The sequence below is a fragment of the Panthera tigris genome, chromosome B4 (genome assembly GCF_018350195.1).
Source record: "Panthera tigris isolate Pti1 chromosome B4, P.tigris_Pti1_mat1.1, whole genome shotgun sequence".
Classification (NCBI taxonomy): Eukaryota; Metazoa; Chordata; class Mammalia; order Carnivora; family Felidae; genus Panthera; species Panthera tigris.
Genome location: NC_056666.1, coordinates 13,578,356 through 13,588,816, shown reverse-complemented (window position 1 = coordinate 13,588,816; position 10,461 = coordinate 13,578,356). Strand labels below are relative to the sequence as shown.

The 10,461-nt window shown below is 41.5% G+C and overlaps 1 long non-coding RNA gene across 1 annotated transcript in view; it reads right to left on the bottom strand.

Moving 5' to 3' along the window:
• Positions 1–4,393: 4,393 nt before the first annotated feature.
• Positions 4,394–10,461, bottom strand: part of LOC122240225 — a 76,733-nt gene continuing 70,665 nt past the window's right edge. Inside the window, exon 5 of the long non-coding RNA XR_006219638.1 lies at positions 4,394–4,645. This is a non-coding gene — a long non-coding RNA (uncharacterized LOC122240225). The remainder of the gene's footprint in view (positions 4,646–10,461) is intronic.

The following is a 10,461-nucleotide window of genomic DNA, read 5'->3' as shown; positions in this document are numbered from 1 at the left end:
TGAGTTTGAGTCCCGCATCGGGCTCTGTGCTGACAGCCTGGAGCCTGGAGCCTGCTTCGGGTTCTGTGTCTCCCTCTCTCTCTGCCTCTCCCCATCTCATGCTCTCTCTCTCAAAAATAAATAAAACTGGAAAAAAATTTAAAAAAATAAAGAATTGCACTTACTGGGAGTCATTTTGGTGAGTGGAGGATAAATTTTCCAGACTGAATGTATATGTTGAAAGTATAATTTTCAGGTTCAAATGCTGCACAGCTAAACAAATTTTCAGTTGGGCAGCTAGGACATAACCGAACTTGTCAGAGAAATGGTGGTTAGTAACTTAAAATTGAGAATAAAAAAACTTTAGTGTAATACATGGCCAAAAGAGTTCCTGTTTCTGAATTTCGGCAGCTTGATCATTATGTGTAAATGACTCTACCTTATTATGAATTATATTTTTAAAAAGCCCAAATTTAGGTGTTTACTTTTTGTAACCTTTATATTTGTTTTTCTTTAGTGCATTTTGAGAAACTTATCATTTGAAAACAGAAACTTATCATTTGAAAGCAGTTTGATGTCTGAATTCAAAATCAGGGCATATTTTTCAGTGTCATTTTTTCAGGATATAAATCTAGGTAATAAGAACAGGGCCCAGCAGTTCATTCAAATCCATGATGTTTGGTCTGGCTTTTCAAAGAGCATTTACTCTATGTTAGTGCCACTGAAACTTTCCAACTGTGCACAGAAGTCACCCGGGGCGGGGGGGGGGATCTTGTTAAAATGTGGACTCTGATTCAGGAGGCCTGGGTGTGGGGCGGGGGGGAGCTGAGACTGCTTCTCTTTCTTTTAAAAAAAAATTTTTTTTTTTAACATTTATTCATTTTAGAGAGAGCACAAGTAGGGGAAGGGCAGAGAGAGAGGAAGACAGAATCCAAAGCAGGCTCCAGGCTGTGAGCTGTCAGCATAGAGCCCAATGTGGGGCTTGAACTCAGCAACTGCAAGATCATGACTTGAGCCGAAGTCGGATGTTTAACTGACTGAGCCACCCAGGTGCCCCTAGACTTTGCTTTTCTAACAAGCCCCTAAGTGATGCCTGTGCTGCTCTGTCACACTTTAAGTGGACCCTGCCGTTGATTTATTGTCTTCAACCGCCAATCTCAATCAGTTGGGTTTTTGACAGAGCTGAATATAACAACAACAACAACAACAACAACAACAACAACAACAACAAAACAAATGACAATAAATGCACAAGAGTTGATTCTCTTATGTGGAAGTCCAGAGATAGCTGGTCTAAGTAAACACGGCAGTGCCACGAAGTTATTAGGGATTTAGTTCTTACCTTTTTGCTTTACATCAGAGGGGCATGTTCCATTCTTAACCCATGGTCCGAGCTGGCTCTGGAGCTCCTTTTTCCAGAAGGGAGAAGGCTGCAAAGAACTGCCTTTAAGCTGAGCCAGACTTTTGAGGGCAGCCTTCAGCCCTTCCCTTCCTCTCACCCCTTCCCCACCCGAAGGTCCACTTCCATTCAGCACTTTGCTTATAGGTGATTGATCAGAACTTAAGCACTTGCCAAACCTAGCTGCAAGGGAGTTTGGGAAATAACATCCTTTGGTTGGGTTCATGGCTGCCCAAGTAAAATCAGGATTCTTTTTTCACTGAGGAAGAAGAAATAGTTTGTGGCCACAAGCCATCTCTGCCACACAGCATAAATATTTTGTTCCCATGAATCTTGGTTGTAATTCCCGGTTATTAGACCCTGAATAACTCTTCCTCCTTACTATTTGCTTCTTTTGTAAATGTAGGCAATTGTGTCTTTCTTTCTCTTTCTGGTTTGACAAGAAGCAACTACTGTTTTTCTATTGTATTTTCACTTTATTTTTTTAAAGCATTTTTTGTTAAAGTTTATTTATTTATTTTGAAAGAGACAGCGCATGAGCAGGGGAGGGGCAGAGAGGGAAAGAGAGTCCCAAGCAGGTTCCGCGTTGTAAGTGCAGAGCCTGATGGGGGGCTCAAACCCATGACACTTTGAGATCATGACCTGAACTGAAACCAGGAGTCATATGCTCAACTGACTGAGCCACCCTGGTGCCCCTATTTTCATTTTAAATTGCTTCCTCTCTCATTGTGTGTGTATACATGTGCAATTTTTGTTGTTTTTAGCTATAATCGATAAACACACAAGACTTTTTTCTTTTGTTTTTGAGAGAGAGAGGGTGCGAGTGAGGGGCAGAGAGAGAGAGAGAGGGAGGGAGACAGAAGCGGGGCTCACTTAGATTGGGGCATGAGTTCTTCCATGTGGGACTCGAACTCAGGAAGCATGAGATCACAACCTGAGCTGAAGTCAGATGCTTAAAGACTGAGCCACCCAGGCGTGCCCCCCACCCCCTCCAAAATCTACAAATCGGGCATTCTGACAAAAGTGACAAAACTCTGGACTAAAAATGTTCATTTAAACAGCAGCAGTCTGGGGCAGACATTATTCCTGATCTATTCTGGATTTCAAAATGTCCAAGCAGATGACCCTTTAATTTGATGGCTAAATACACATGGGAGATGAGATCTAACATTTATAAGGTGTAGTTTCTTGAGTACGGATATTTGTCATCCACATTCCACTAAAGAGTGTTAAATTTAGAACAAATTAGATTGGTGTACAGGATAAGAAAATATTTGATTATCAGATCCTTAAAAAACAGCAGAGCCTGCTGTGATCAGAAGCTCCATCTACGGGTTTGAGCAGCTCTTTGGAAGTGTCTTTTCTAAGCAGACGGCTCAGTTTGTTATCTTCCAGACTCATCCAGAAGTGACTGTCAAGTGCCTATCCTTTCACAGGGTATTTGAAATAAAACAGTGCCACCAAACATGAAACAGAACAGGGGGATTAGCAGCATATACTGCGTTTTGGGGTTGTTTTCCGTATGCTTTTCACTGATAAAAATTTTCAGAATTTGGCATTGTGCAGGCACGCTTGGTGCTGAATTTCTAAAGCTCACCAGGATTTGAATGAAAGCTGTAACGTGTGAGACAGAAAAATTAAAAATTAAACTGTGAGAATTGACAGAGGTAAGGTTGTTACTTGCCACTGAGGTGGATCAGTTTTAGGGCAGTGTTTTTTGTTTTTTTTTTGTTTTTTTAAAATTTTTAAATGTTATTTAAATCCGAGTTAGTTAATTTATAGTGTCATAATGATTTCAGGAGTAGAACCCAGTGATGCATCACCTACCTATAAAACCCAGTGCTCATCCCAACAACACGCCCTCCTCTTAATCCCGTTCACCCATTTAGCCCATGCCCACCCGCCTCCCCTCCAGCAACCCTCAGTTTGTTCTCCGGATTTAAGAGTCTCTAATGGTTTGCCTCCCTCTCTCCTTATCTTACGTTTCCTTCTTCAGGGCACTATTTTTTTTTTTTTTTTTTTTTAAAGCTTCTCAGGTAAGATTTCCCTGTGAGGCTGTCATAGGTACTTTACAGATAATTCTGGCAGTTCCCTCCCAGCCGGGGTGGTGTGGGACACTCACCCTGTGCAGAGGGGCTCTTCCTAAAGTTGACCTTGCAAGCTACCATACCTGGGAACATATAGCTGCTTATTAAGACACTGTGCATTAGTTGGTTATACGTGTGAGACATAGATTGATCTGCATTTAGAACAAAAGAAGGAAAAAAAAAGAACACATAAAGACGTATCAATACAGGTCCTCAATCCATTACCGAAATACTTGGAGCTAGGTGTTCTTGGAATCCACCATTTGTCAGATTTTGGAAAGACAGGATGGGGCATATGCTAATTATTTCATAATCACCTAGGGGCTTGGGGCAGCACCCACAAAACCCTCTCATAGACCCAGGTCGGGCTTTGTCATCTGAAGGAGATGAATCAGGTGCTGCTCGTCAAATGAGGTACGAAAAAGTACCTTTTATTTTCACAGCCTTTTGGATTTCTGGATCTTGGATGAGAGATTGTGGCACAGTAATTCTGTGGTGACTCCAATCTAGGTGTTATCAATCATTAATTAAGACTTTGGGTCTTCTCTGATAAAACCTCTACCTCCCATAGACTAGTCTCTCTTGGACAGAACTTCTTTCTCCTAGGAAGGAGTTGAAAAGCACCTGAGAGCCTCACAAAATTAGGACTCCAGGTGCTTTGCTTCCTTTTTCTTTTTCTTTTTTTGTAGCGATAGAGACAGCACAAGCTGGGGAGGGGCAGAGAGAGGGAGACACAGAATCAGAAGCAGGCTCCAGGATCTGAGCTGTCAGCACAGAGCCCGATGCGGGGCTCGAACTCACAGACCGCAAGATCATGACTGACTGAGCCACCCAGGTGCCCCAAGCCTTGCTTCCTTCTTTTGGCCACACGCCTTTCTGGACCATGGCACAGGGTCAGCATTAAATAGCCATCGAGGAAATTCGCTCACCGTGTTGTCCTTCCAAACAGGTGGGTCAGCTGTGGTTTCTCCTCCTCAGGTTGCGATAGCCAGGAAGCCGAAAGAAGCCGCTCCTCCTTTCTGCAGCCCCCACCCTCAAGACCTCTCTCTCCTGAGACGGCAAGTCTGTTCACACTTTGCACGCCACTGGCCGCGATCCTCTGTGGCGGCAGTGTTTACAACTGGGTGCAGAGACGTTGTTTACAGGGCTCTTGCCTTTTTCCTTCTGAATTTTTTAAAACCTATTTTGGAAAGAACAGATCAAGTGTTGGCGCCTTAGTGACGGAGCAGCTATAAATACATTGCGAGGGATCCGGGGCTGTGCGGTTTCTAGCAGGTGGTAAGCTTGCTCACCTGCCGGATATTAGCTAAGAATGTCTATCCCAGGAATTCAGCTGTTCCTAAGTCTTTTCTGAGTCTTTGACTCAGTCTCAGTCGTTTCTGAGTCTTCCACTGCCAGCCATATATTTCCTTCTCCTGTATCTCTATTCTTCCTCAATCCTAAATTCATAAATTCCTTGTTTCTTTCAGAAAGGACTCTGGAGTTGTCTCCTTTCCAGGTTATAGGTATAAATATTTGCCTCCCCAATATCTATGTATTTGACCTCGGCCTGTAAGTGCTCAAAAGCCTGGTTCAGACCCAAACTTTGCAAATGAGTTTTGCAGTCTCCTTTGCTTTCTCTAATACAATTTGTTGGTGGTTCCTAAAAATTTCATTCTACTGAGAAATCTTTATTTTTATTTTTTAGAGAGAGAGAGTGAGAGAGCGAGTGTACAAGTGGGGGAGGCACTTGTGAGGGACAGAGAATCTCAAGCAGGCTTCATGCCCAGCACGGAGTCTGACATGGGGCTCAATCCCACAACTGTGAGATCATGACCTGAGCTGAAGTCAAGAGTAGGAAGCTTAACTGACTGAGCCACCCAGGTGCCCCTGGAAATTCTTATTACTGTAATAGTATCTTGACTATAAAAACATAGAAGTAGAAATAGTAAGAAGGAAAGAGCACCAGATTGGAATTTGATTCCTGGATTCGCCTAGGGCTAGTTGTACTGAGAAGAGTAATTCACCTTGTCTGACCCTCGTGGTTTTTGTTTTGTTTTGTTTTTTGTGTGTGTGTTTTTTTTTTTAATCTTAGGTTGTAGCTAATAATGTCTATCTACCTAAGTGGGCTACTGTGAGGATTAAATGGAAAAATATAAGTAAAATATGTAACAGAGTGCCCAGTTCAGGGTAGATATCCCAGTAGATATTAGTTGAGTCTGAATGGCACTTTTCTTCTAAATATTTCATGTCACAGAGTTCTAAATGGAGGCACCATGTGCACTGGGCCATTTTACTGATGAGGAAGTAAAAGCAAAGGGGACACTTAATGACTTGCTCACCATGGCCAGGAAACGAATTCGGGTCACTTGACTTCTGGATTGGATGTAACTTCTAGGCTGAGAAATGCAGGGTGAGAGAGTTTGATGATTTAGAAACTAGGACTTTAAAGTGATCTTTGAGAAGCAGGCACATTCACATGACACACTTCTGGGTTTGAAGATGTTGCAAGGAATCGTCAAATAGAAATGACCGGAAGTGATTGGACTTCAATCAGTCATGGCCATAATGTGTTCTGGAATGGCACCTGCAATCAGTAGTGAGCTATCTCTTCTGTGTGGGGTGACTCGATGTTTCTGAAGCATCCTGTAATTCTGTACACCTCCATGATGCTATTGCTTCATGTGAAATGCAGAAGAATTTAGGCCAACTGTCTTGTCAGACAACAAAAAGCCAGATGAATACGTTCCTGGATCTTTTTATTATGGCCGCATGGACCAGTTGTCTGGAAACGCCTGAGAAATTTACTCGTCAGCATGTCTCTGGAATGCCTATTAACACTCTTGAAACCCAGCCATCTCAGATGAAGCACCTTTGAGTTGTGCTTTCTTTGAACTAGTTTGACTATTAGTAATTGTCCTGTCTTCCCTTTTCTATTAGACAAAAAAATAATATACTATAATATGATATTTTATTGTTCCGTTTTGAAGAGTTGCTTCTCACTTGTTTCAACTGTTCAAAAATGTAGGGTTGATTTCCTGTTTTCTTAGTAGTATCAATTATTTTCATCTAACCTATGCTTATTGGAACAGACTCTATATTACCCTCTTCTGGAGGTAGGGGGAAATAGGTAATATAGTGCTTGGGAAAATCAGTGAGTATCTATGAATGTGCTTTGGTTAAAAAGCCTACCTGTGCCTTAATTTTCAGCCTAAAACTTCATGAGTCAATACTATAGTTAACAGACAAGGACACTTAAGTGCTTTTACTAATCAGTGCAGTTAACATGAATCAAATTTTTACCCCAGCTGTAAGAATGATGATGAATTGAAAATTTAATATTTTTAAAGTGACCATCATGTGTGGCTTAAGTGGAAGGATGACTGTGGCAGTGACGCTTATAGACTTTTCACTCCTAAGAACTTGAGTCTTCGATGACAGTGTCACTTCTTAGGAAATGGAAGCAAGCAGGAAGGACTCCTAGGATACCCTTTCTCTTAGCTTCACTAGCCCCATTGAACAAAATCAAAAGCCTCACAAAAATAACCACACGGAAGCTTACTTTCTGTTTGTGCACAGAGATCCTACCTTGTATTTCCAGCAATTCCCCAGTGTTTTGGGGGTCAGTTTTGCAAGAGAAATGTCCAAGGCTCTGAATCCTCATCCTGGGCCAAGCTCTCTGCTTCTGTTGTATTTAATGTTCCCCCCAGGATGTTGGCAGGGTGGTGGTGGTTTGGATATGTCTGACCCAACCCTATCTTGCTTTGAGAAGCTTACATTCTTTCAGGGATGCTCCCCCCCCACCCCACTTCCCTCTTCTAATTAGGGAATAATGACATGTATGCAGAAACTGCCATCCCCAACAAGTGTATCAAGAGAAAATCATTCTTTAGTGACAAATAAATACAGCAGACAAAATGGTTTCCTCTGATTCTGGTGTTTTTTTTTTTTTTTTCTTCCTGATTACCAATACGTCTGAATAATTTCACATGTGCAGGCATTCTGGAAAATGCTTATAGCTGTAGGATAAGGGAAGAAATTGCAACACCCATTCCTAAGAAGACTGACAAAGAGGCCTCCTAAATCAAAGTAAAATCAAAACACTTGCTTTTTTTTTCCAAAAAAATTTTTTTAACGTTTATTTATTTTTGAGACAGAGACAGAGCATGAACTGGGGAGGAGCAGAGAGAGAGGGAGACACAGAATCGGAAGCAGGCTCCAGGCTCTGAGCTGTCAGCACACAACCCGACGCGGGGCTTGAACTCACAGACCGTGAGATCATGACCTGAGCCGAAGTCGGACGCCCAACCGACCAAGCCACCCAGGCACCCCAAAACACTTGCTTTTAAAAGAAAGAAGTAAGATGAGGGAGACCCCTTGAAAATTTTCCAGATGCACTGCTAGAGAGTGGGCGTATGGGAAATTCAGGCCCCACTGAAGGGTCTTAGTGATTTGTCCATTGGCACTAACCTTGCCTTGAATTTATCATTACTTTTGAATACTTGCATGACAAGTCTGAGGCTTTTTTTTTCCTTCTGTGACATGCAGTAGTTCACATGTTGATTTTAAACATGTGATCTTATTTGGTAGTAAAAGTGTAAAAAGGAAATAAATGTTTTAAAGGATACTAGGTAGCAACTTGAATATCCGCCGATGGGGAATTGGCTTAAAAATGATGGACGAGGGGCGCCTGGGTGGCTCAGTCGGTTGAGTGTCCGACTTCAGCTCAGGTCACGATCTCGTGATCTCGCGGTCCGTGAGTTCGAGCCCGCGTCGGGCTCTGGGCTGATGGTTCAGAGCCTGGAGCCTCCTTCCGATTCTGTGTCTCCCTCTCTCTCTGCTCCTCCCCCGTTCATGCTCTGTCTCTCTATCTCAAAAATAAATAAACGTTAAAAAAAATTTAAAAAAATGATGGATGAGCGATATAAAGCAATTCTATGCAATAATTTAAAAAAAGACTGAGGTAGATTTATCTACACTGATATGGAAAGATTGCTAACATATATTTCTAAGTAAAAAAAGCAAGTTGCATTTGTTCAATACAATCCTATTTTTAAAAACATCAATAAAGCCCCTATGTATGTACATAAACATAGAAAATTGTCTCAAATAATAACTCTCTAGAGCTTTCTCTGTGTCTGTGTCTGTCTTGGTCTGTCTCTTTCTTCTTTACATGTATTATTTATTTCCTTTGCTAAACTCGAAGTTGGTGTTGAATTTTATCATACACTTTTTTGGGGAAATTTTACTTTAATTTTTTTTAATGTTTTATTAATTTTTGAGACAGAGAGAGACAGAGCATGAGCAGGGGAGGGGAAGAGAGAGAGGGAGACACAGAATCCAAAGCAGACCTCAGGCTCTGAGCTGTCAGCACAGAGCCCGACGCGGGGCTCGAACTCACAAACCGCGAGATCATGATCTGAGCGGAAGTCGGACGCTGAACCAACCGAGCCACCCAGACACCCTGGGAACTTTTACTTTAAAATAGTTTTAAACCTAGAAAAAATTCAGTTTCAAGAATAGACTACAGAAGCGCTATATATCCTTCCCCAGATTCACCAACTGCTGATACTCCACCATATTTTTCATCTCTCCAGTTTCATCTCAACCATTTGAAATTAAGTTGCAAATGGCACAGTGCTCCATTACCTCTAAATGCTTCAATGTGTATGTCCTTAAAACAAGAACATTCCCTACATAGCCACAGGACACCTATCAAAATCAGGAAATGGACACTGATACTGTACTATCTTCTAATTCACAAATCCCTGCTGAAATTTCCCCGATTGTACCAGTGATGTCCTTTATAGTTCCAGAATCATGCCCTGCATGTAGTTAGCGTGTCTCTTCAGTTGTCTTCAATCTGGAACAAGCTATTCAGTCTTATGTTTTGTGACTTTGACAGTTTTGAAGGGTCCCAGTCCATTACTTTGAAGAATATCCTTCAATTTGGACATTGTTTTGTCATGATTAGGTTCAAATGTAACTCGAGAGTACCACAGAAATGACTGTGTTCTTCTCAGTGCACATTATCAGCAGGTATGTGATGTTGATTTAACCTATTACTGGTGACACTGACTTTTGTCATTTGGTTAAGATGGTGTCTGTCAGGTTTCTCCATAGTAAAGTTGATTAATGAGTACTTTGTGATGGGGTATTAATAAGTATTGTTAAGTATTCATTAAGATGTTAATACGTATTTTGTGGGGAGATACCTCAAGACTGTATAAATAGCTGGTTCCTCATTACACCTTTCTCCATTATTTGTGGCATCCACAGATGCTTATGCCTGCCCAAATTATTATTAATATTATGGGTAAGTAATTATATAATGGTACCATTTCTTCTACACATATTAGTTGGCATAAGGTAGAGCTTCCTCTTGCTTGTTTATATCAGCATGGATCCATGGATTCCTCTTTTATTAAATGAGTTAGAATCCATTACTAGTATTATTTACTGCGATGCTCAAGCTGACCCAGATTTGGCCAATGAGTGCCTTTACAAACTCCTGTGACTTTTGATAGTTACATGATTCTTGGAGAACTTCCTCATTTCTGCAATAAGAGATTTCGGGCTCATCTGATGCTTTAGCCATGTCTGCCAGGAGCCCTAGTTCTTTTTAGTTGAGAAGGGTATTTAGAAATCAGGATTTAGGCATTAAAAGTGCTCAGTGCTACCAGACTGTCTTCGAATCTGGGTCCTCTCAGTGGGTAGAGGTACACACACACACACACACACACACGCACACACATTATCTATATCTGTAGCAATATCTTTTAGAAACCCTATGTTCATGCCAATGACCCTAATTACAATCCAATATCACATGGGTCTTGCCTTTTCCATATTTGTACCTCCCTTCTTCAATGGTGAGAAGACTGACTTCCATTATCCTCAATGTATTTGATTAATTCTTTTGGATGTGACCAATCTCCCATTCATGCTATCTTCTTATCTCTAGTGCTTTCTGACTCACATTGGCCAGTGCAGGTCAAGAACAAAGAGATTCCCCCC